The 9,750-nt window shown below is 38.4% G+C and overlaps 1 long non-coding RNA gene across 1 annotated transcript; it reads right to left on the reverse strand.

The window, feature by feature from the left end:
* Positions 1-3,072: 3,072 nt before the first annotated feature.
* Positions 3,073-9,285, reverse strand: LOC129781791 (uncharacterized). Its single transcript, XR_008744247.1, has 3 exons — positions 7,370-9,285; positions 4,803-7,310; positions 3,073-4,742 (listed from the first exon to the last, which is right to left on the reverse strand). It is a non-coding gene; the product is annotated as an uncharacterized LOC129781791 (long non-coding RNA).
* Positions 9,286-9,750: the final 465 nt, after the last annotated feature.

Genomic DNA, 9,750 nt, shown 5'->3' on the forward strand with positions numbered 1-9,750 from the left:
AAGATTAAGGTTGAAGCCTCGGAGCGAAAAATGTTACATTGGACGTTTTGACTGCCCGCGTTTGCACATTGGACATATTACGTTGCACTATAAAAATTTGAAACTAACTAATAAACAACAATCCACATATCAGCACTTCGTTCTAAAGACTGATTATTATTGTTATCACTCGTTGAATTGCACTGAAATCGATAACAACACCTGTAAGAAACAAATTCCAAAACGACCGAAGTACGACTGCGAGTTGTTTTGACTGTTTTGTTACTTCGGACGTTTCGGCCGTCGAAGGAAAGTGGCGTCCGAAGTAACAGCCGGGTGCTTAAAATTCGAATCTGTACATTGGATATTTTTTGTATCGGCGACAAAAAGATGAAGAAGATAGATACGTGAACGATTGTTTTTGTAATACATTCAATGATTGAAAACTAATAGCGTGCATCCATTAACTCAATTTGTTTACATTTGTTACATAGGACCTTTTCAAAAGTTACGCGAGAATTCAACTTCTCAGTGTTTGCCTAGAAGCCCTTCATTTTGAAGCACCGCGAGCACAAAACCCCAGTGATATTTTTATTTATTTATTTACTATGACTCTACATCCCATTGAGACTAGATCTGATCCACTACTCTTCTCCAATAAACCCGGTACATGGCTGCAGTTCTCCAACTCCCGGCTGCACCGATTCTTGCCAAGTCCTGCTCCTACCACCTCGCTCGCTGGGCTCCTTTCCTTCTTGTTCCTACCGGATTAGATGCGAACACCATCTTTGCAGGGATGCTGTCCAGCAATCTTGCAACATGCCCTGCCCATCGCACTCGTCCAGCCTTGGCGACTTTCTGGATGCTGGGTTCGCTGTAGAGTTGCGCCAGTTCGTGGTTCATTCTCCTTCTCCATAATCCGTTTTCCTGTACACCACCGTATATTGTTCTGAGCACTCGGCGTTCGAAAACTCCGAGCGCTTGTAAGTCCTCTTCAAGCATCGTCCATGCTTCGTGCCCATAGAGAACAATCGGTCGAATTAGTTGGACCTCAAGGATTTGCGGAGCACATAGTAGGCACGACTTCCATGGACAATGCGTCTTCGAATTTTACGGCTGTTGTTGTTGTCAGTTGTTATTAACGAGCCAAGGTAGACAAATTCCTCCACCACCTCGAGCTCGTCGCCGTCGATCACAACACTACTACCAAGAAAAACTCTGTTGCGATCAGTCCCTCCAGCTAGCATGTATTTAGTCTTAGACGCATTGATCCCAAGCCCAATCAGCCCTGCTTCGTGTTTCAGTCGAGTATACAAGTCGGCTACCGTCGCATGTGTTCTTCCGATTATGTCCACGTCGACGGCGAAGCAGATAAACTGACTAGACTTGTTGAAAATCGTGCCGCATGTTGAAGCCCGCTCTCCGCATAACACCTTCCAGCGCCACGTTGAAGAGCAGACAGGAGAGTCCATCGCCTTGTCGAAGTCCCCTGTGAGTCTCAAATGATTCCGACAGCTCACCTGAGATCCGCACACTGCACCAAACACCTTCATCGTTGCCTGAATCAGTCTTGTAAGCTTTCGGGGAAAGCCGTGTTCGCCTTGAAGTCGACGAAGATGTGGTGTATAATACTGATACTCGCGGCACTTTTGGAGGATCTGCCGCAGTGTAAAAATCTGGTCCGTCGTCGAGCAACCGGGCATGAATCCGGCCTTATAACTTCCCACAAATCTACTTACTATTGGCGATAGACGGAGGGAGAGGATCTGACACAAAATTTTGTAGCACGATAGTTCCCACAATCCAACTTGTCACCTTTTTTGTAGATGGGGCAGATTACCCCGTCCTTCCACTCCTCCGGTAGCTGTTCTGTGACCCAAATCCTGACTATCAACCGGTGCATACACTCTACAAGTTTTCTCGGACCTCCTTTGAAGAGAGTCTGTGCAGTGGGTTTCGCTATGGTAGAGCGGGACGATATATGCGGTTCAAACTTGTATGCAGGCTTCGAAAATGGTTTGCGATGTTTGATACAACTCGAATATGCAAACAACAGTCTTCGTTTCTCTCTTGGTTTAATCATGTAATGTTACACAAGTGATTACTGTCATTCATACAAGTATCTGAATGATTCTCTCATATTTGGTTATATGTTCATGAGAAGTTACTTGCATGACACATTGTGTATCATTCGATTTTGATCGCAAACACTGGTTCTGATGGACTCTCACAAGGGACCTAGTATCCCTATCCCAACCAACACAAATTGACCGTATGCAGCATACAAAGGGATCAAGCTGTCAGTCAGTCGAGCTATGAAAGTGATAAAGCTTGAAGTTTGTTCCGCAATAAAAGTGTTGCTTGGGTAATTTTTCAAACTCAAAATGATTTGGAAGCATTTCTTGAAAGTCCCATTACACGATGAACTGTAACAGTTCAATGATAGACATTATCCAGGTTAATTTCAGCGGCCTTCCACGGAATCTTGGTATCGCTAGCGAAAGCTCGCTTTCCAAAACTTCAAAGTAATAATGCATTCTAAAAATCTATTGTATACAGTAGAACCCCGATTATCTGCGGAATAGTCGGGCTAAATCAACACGTATAACGAAAATCGCGGATAACGCAATAGAGGGCTAAAAATGAGATACAAACAGAAATTATTGAACTATCCATCTGTAAGATCACTGATGTACGATCAGATAATGTGAAAGCCATGACCAAAACAAAAGAGCAAGACACTACCACTCACTGACAAATTTTGGGAAGGTTTATAGAAATACTAGAGAACTCACATTCGCAGATAATCCGCTCACGGATAATCGAGGTTATCTATTTTTAGATAAAGGGAGCTTTTGTGAATTCAGGAGAGTTTTCTTCGGCGAAAAACTGAAGGTGAGAATGTGTTTCGATGGTATTGCTCTCGCTTCCGCCGCTACCACACAAAAGATTCGGTTCGGATTTTCTGTTGCGTCTTCTGAGAAGTTTCTTTCTGTGTTGGAGATGTGAGAAATACTAGAAAACTACTTAGATATTAGATCAGTATTTCAGTTTCACTAGACAGCGAGCAATCAACAGTACATGTATTATATTCAGAATTAATTCTACAATCTACTTAAATTGCTTGCGAAACGTTAGCGCATTGCTATCAAATATAGGATTGGGGAAAAGAAATGTCGTCGCTTTTTTAACATACTTAAAATTATCCAATTTAAGTCAAATACGCGCCGTTTTGTTCGCAAACTTGTTGCCATATAGAAGGCAAAATAGCCGTATAGTATGACCCGATGCGATAAGTACAACCCAAGATATGTTTAAGTGTTACCATATATTGACAATATACGATATTTCTTTTTCCCCAACCCAATATTTGTATCAAAGTTTTATCATTGAACCACTTCAATGTTTGCAATAATATGCAATAATTTCGTAGTTCTATGTTAACAATGCGGTCGTGTCTTGGTCCCTTCTTTATTTTCTTTGTGGCCCGCGACACTAACACTAACACGTGTTTGCGGCCCGTCTGAAAAAGGTGGATTACCGCTGTTTTAGGCGAACTTTTCCATAGTAAAGCTTGTCTCTGAACAATACCACCAATCGCTGACGACGTTCATCAAAAATCATGAATATTTTCGAAACAATAATATACCTTCTAGGCAGTCATGTTTTTGATGCCAACATCTCTAGCACCAAAACAGCTTAGATGTAGGTGGTTTGATTGGTTTTGAACCCTACTGACAGTTGCGTCAGCTGAGATGTAGGCACTTATATAATTTTTGCACCCACTGATAACTATGATGTTTGCATCATCCGAGTATATACCAATTTCCTATATAGGAAGAGATAGGCAACTAGGCGGTAGAGTGTCCCTGGTGTCACAACCAGGGCGGACCGTATGTCGTCCGAAGCTTGCTAAAGCTCAGTCGGACCTTAGTGTAGGATAATATCCTATGTTTTAGGTTAACCGGCAATCAATGGAATACTGATTTTCTTGTGGGTCGGCGATCGACTCGGATTGAATATTTCTGGTGGGCTGTTTTTTCTCTGCGGTTATTTCTGATGCTCTTACTTTCTTCTAGATTTTTTCCGGTCACAGATTTTCATACACTATGAAATGTGACTTAGTTATCACTATTATTTTCTTTATGTTTCAACGGTTGCTGTCGAAATGTGTCGTTTTCTGATAATACTAATAACACGATTCAACAAGAATGGGAATTGATAGAAAATCTCTAAAACTATTCATACTAAAATATATACTTTCTCATTAGTTACCTCAAAAACGTATAGACTACGGTGCCGACTAAAAACTGGTCTTTTTCCAACCATAAGCGATATTCGATAAATATATCCAAAAGACCTTCTACTAAGGCTATATTTCTTGGGCTTATATCTCCACCGCTAGCTTGTCGTAATATGTTCCACACAAGATTATCAACATTCATCACTTGATTTTTAATTAGTTCTCTAAGAAACCATAATAACTGCTTTCGTGAAACATCATTCAGCCGATGATATTTTTCAGCTACGAGCATTGCCAAATTGTTCGTTACAAACAAAAGACCATCGTGGGTAAATAACGTGAGATCACAATATGCTTTCTCTGCAGCGCTTGGATCTGTCAAAATCGTGTACATCAGCGCTAAGCATATCTCTTCATGTTGTTTCTCTTTACATAAAGTTGCTGATAGCAGGTGTTGTAATTCTTTATCATTCGCATTCAAAATAGTCTTTTCGTATGATCGATAAGCCTTCTCATATTTCTGAAAAAGGTGAAAACACTGGATTAAATCTCTAAATCGTATGTTACTTGAGCAAAATACATCTTCGAAGTCATCCTTAATGTCCACAATAGTTTGAGCAAAGAGTTTCGATTTTGGAGCCTCCATAACAATATTCGGCCCACTAGTTATTTCACAGTTGGTTTTGTTCATTGTTATTTGCACTCAAATATATATTTTAAAAGTCATTGCTTCAATAAACCTGAGACCATTAAACATTACCATTGAACACTGACAGTAAACAAGCACAAGGTATGTTTGTATATATAAACCAGGTGGAACAATCATGTGATATGCAAGCAGGGATGCCAGGTGATTTTTTCAAATGTCTTCACATTATACGAAAAATGTCTTCAAATGTCTTCACAATCATATCGAAGGAAACCAAAATTCAAAGCTTACTTTGAACAAAGTTTGATAGTTTATTCAACGTTTGTTCGAATTGGTATTGTTATAGAGCGCATTTCATTAAACTTACCTTGAAGTTTTGAAGTTCATTCCAAAAAGGATGAACAAAGAACAACAGCGAACTAAATTTTATGGGTTTAGAAATGATAACTGGCTTTGTAAACCGTTGATTGAGTGAATATAGCACCAGTTCTTCAACAAAAATGGAACTGCGAAAAGTCAGTTCTTTACTTCTGCTTTCAGTTTTGGTGGTTGCTCAAACTATATTCATAAAACCAGAGTTGTAAACAGTCCACATTTTTGATGACGTTCACGTATATCAAAAGTATCATGTCATAGTTCACACGCGATCAAAAACTTTTCAGCTAGTGAGCTACTTCATACTACAAACGATTTAGAGAACAAAACAAAACGGTAGAATGAGCGTCTCGATTCTCTCTTTTTTCTCCGACTGTAGTGTCGGAGAAAAAGTAGTATTAATGTAGTATTAATTCTACAATCTACTTAAATTGCTTGCGAAACGTTAACGCATTGCTATCAAATATAGGATTGGGGAAAAAGAAATGTCGTCGCTTTTTTAACATACTTAAAATTATCCAATTTAAGTCAAATACGCGCCGTTTTGTTCGCAAACTTGTTGCCATATAGAAGGCAAAATAGCCATATAGTATGACCCGATGCGATAAGTACAACCCAAGATATGTTTAAGTGTTACCATATATTGACAATATACGATATTTCTTTTTCCCCTACCCAATATTTGTATCAAAGTTTTATCATTGAACCACTTCAATGTTTGCAATAATAAGCAATAATTTCGTAGTTCTATGTTAACAATGCGATCGTGTCTTGGTCCCATCTTTATTTTCTTTGTGTCTAACACTAACACGTGTTTGCGGCCCGTCTGAAAAAGGTGGATTACCGCTGTTTTAGGCGAACTTTTCCATAGTAAAGCTTGTCTCTGAACAATACCACCAATCGCTGACGACGTTCATCAAAAATCTTGAATATTTTCGAAACAATAATATACCTTCTAGGCAGTCATGTTTTTGATGCCAACATCTCTAGCACCAAAACAGCTTAGATGTAGGTGGTTTGATTGGTTTTGAACCCTACTGACAGTTGCGTCAGCTGAGATGTAGGCACTTATATAATTTTTGCACCCACTGATAACTATGATGTTTGCATCATCCGAGTATATACCAATTTCCTATATAGGAAGAGATAGGCAACTAGGCGGTAGTGTCCCTGGTGTCACAACCAGGGCGGACCGTATGTCGTCCGAAGCTTGCTAAAGCTCAGTCGGACCTTAGTGTAGGATAATATCCTATGTTTTAGGTTAACCGGCAATCAATGGAATACTGATTTTCTTGTGGGTCGGCGATCGACTCGGATTGAATATTTCTGGTGGGCTGTTTTTTCTCTGCGGTTATTTCTGATGCTCTTACTTTCTTCTAGATTTTTTCCGGTCACAGATTTTCATACACTATGAAATGTGACTTAGTTATCACTATTATTTTCTTTATGTTTCAACGGTTGCTGTCGAAATGTGTCGTTTTCTGATAATACTAATAACACGATTCAACAAGAATGGGAATTGATAGAAAATCTCTAAAACTATTCATACTAAAATATATACTTTCTCATTAGTTACCTCAAAAACGTATAGACTACGGTGCCGACTAAAAACTGGTCTTTTTCCAACCATAAGCGATATTCGATAAATATATCCAAAAGACCTTCTACTAAGGCTATATTTCTTGAGCTTATATCTCCACCGCTAGCTTGTCGTAATATGTTCCACACAAGATTATCAACATTCATCACTTGATTTTTAATTAGTTCTCTAAGAAACCATAATAACTGCTTTCGTGAAACATCATTCAGCCGATGATATTTTTCAGCTACGAGCATTGCCAAATTGTTCGTTACAAACAAAAGACCATCGTGGGTTAATAACGTGAGATCACAATATGCTTTCTCTGCAGCGCTTGCATCTGTCAAAATCGTGTACATCAGCGCTAAGCATATCTCTTCATGTTGTTTCTCTTTACATAAAGTTGCTGATAGCAGGTGTTGTAATTCTTTATCATTCGCATTCAAAATAGTCTTTTCGTATGATCGATAAACCTTCTCATATTTCTGAAAAGGTGAAAACACTGGATTAAATCTCTAAATCGTATGTTACTTGAGCAAAATACATCTTCGAAGTCATCCTTAATGTCCACAATAGTTTGAGCAAAGAGTTTCGATTTTGGAGCCTCCATAACAATATTCGGCCCACTAGTTATTTCACAGTTGGTTTTGTTCATTGTTATTTGCACTCAAATATATATTTTAAAAGTCATTGCTTCAATAAACCTGAGACCATTAAACATTACCATTGAACACTGACAGTAAACAAGCACAAGGTATGTTTGTATATATAAACCAGGTGGAACAATCATGTGATATGCAAGCAGGGATGCCAGGTGATTTTTTCAAATGTCTTCACATTATACGAAAAATGTCTTCAAATGTCTTCACAATCATATCGAAGGAAACCAAAATTCAAAGCTTACTTTGAACAAAGTTTGATAGTTTATTCAACGTTTGTTCGAATTGGTATTGTTATAGAGCGCATTTCATTAACTAAATTTTATGGGTTTAGAAATGATAACTGGCTTTGTAAACCGTTGATTGAGTGAATATAGCACCAGTTCTTCAACAAAAATGGAACTGCGAAAAGTCAGTTCTTTACTTCTGCTTTCAGTTTTGGTGGTTGCTCAAACTATATTCATAAAACCAGAGTTGTAAACAGTCCACATTTTTGATGACGTTCACGTATATCAAAAGTATCATGTCATAGTTCACACGCGATCAAAAACTTTTCAGCTAGTGAGCTACTGTCATACTACAAACGATTTAGAGAACAAAACAAAACGGTAGAATGAGCGTCTCGATTCTCTCTTTTTTCTCCGACTGTAGTGTCGGAGAAAAAGTAGTATTAATGTAGTATTAATTCTACAATCTACTTAAATTGCTTGCGAAACGTTAACGCATTGCTATCAAATATAGGATTGGGGAAAAAGAAATGTCGTCGCTTTTTTAACATACTTAAAATTATCCAATTTAAGTCAAATACGCGCCGTTTTGTTCGCAAACTTGTTGCCATATAGAAGGCAAAATAGCCATATAGTATGACCCGATGCGATAAGTACAACCCAAGATATGTTTAAGTGTTACCATATATTGACAATATACGATATTTCTTTTTCCCCTACCCAATATTTGTATCAAAGTTTTATCATTGAACCACTTCAATGTTTGCAATAATAAGCAATAATTTCGTAGTTCTATGTTAACAATGCGATCGTGTCTTGGTCCCATCTTTATTTTCTTTGTGTCTAACACTAACACGTGTTTGCGGCCCGTCTGAAAAAGGTGGATTACCGCTGTTTTAGGCGAACTTTTCCATAGTAAAGCTTGTCTCTGAACAATACCACCAATCGCTGACGACGTTCATCAAAAATCTTGAATATTTTCGAAACAATAATATACCTTCTAGGCAGTCATGTTTTTGATGCCAACATCTCTAGCACCAAAACAGCTTAGATGTAGGTGGTTTGATTGGTTTTGAACCCTACTGACAGTTGCGTCAGCTGAGATGTAGGCACTTATATAATTTTTGCACCCACTGATAACTATGATGTTTGCATCATCCGAGTATATACCAATTTCCTATATAGGAAGAGATAGGCAACTAGGCGGTAGAGTGTCCCTGGTGTCACAACCAGGGCGGACCGTATGTCGTCCGAAGCTTGCTAAAGCTCAGTCGGACCTTAGTGTAGGATAATATCCTATGTTTTAGGTTAACCGGCAATCAATGGAATACTGATTTTCTTGTGGGTCGGCGATCGACTCGGATTGAATATTTCTGGTGGGCTGTTTTTTCTCTGCGGTTATTTCTGATGCTCTTACTTTCTTCTAGATTTTTTCCGGTCACAGATTTTCATACACTATGAAATGTGACTTAGTTATCACTATTATTTTCTTTATGTTTCAACGGTTGCTGTCGAAATGTGTCGTTTTCTGATAATACTAATAACACGATTCAACAAGAATGGGAATTGATAGAAAATCTCTAAAATATATACTTTCTCATTAGTAGTTACCTCAAAAACGTATAGACTACGGTGCCGACTAAAAACTGGTCTTTTTCCAACCATAAGCGATATTCGATAAATATATCCAAAAGACCTTCTACTAAGGCTATATTTCTTGGGCTTATATCTCCACCGCTAGCTTGTCGTAATATGTTCCACACAAGATTATCAACATTCATCACTTGATTTTTAATTAGTTCTCTAAGAAACCATAATAACTGCTTTCGTGAAACATCATTCAGCCGATGATATTTTTCAGCAACGAGCATTGCCAAATTGTTCGTTACAAACAAAAGACCATCGTGGGTTAATAACGTGAGATCACAATATGCTTTCTCTGCAGCGCTTGGATCTGTCAAAATCGTGTACATCAGCGCTAAGCATATCTCTTCATGTTGTTTCTCTTTACATAAAGTTGCTGATAGCAGGTGTTGTAA

The sequence above is a fragment of the Toxorhynchites rutilus genome, unplaced genomic scaffold (assembly GCF_029784135.1).
Source record: "Toxorhynchites rutilus septentrionalis strain SRP unplaced genomic scaffold, ASM2978413v1 HiC_scaffold_21, whole genome shotgun sequence".
NCBI lineage: Eukaryota > Metazoa > Arthropoda > Insecta > Diptera > Culicidae > Toxorhynchites > Toxorhynchites rutilus.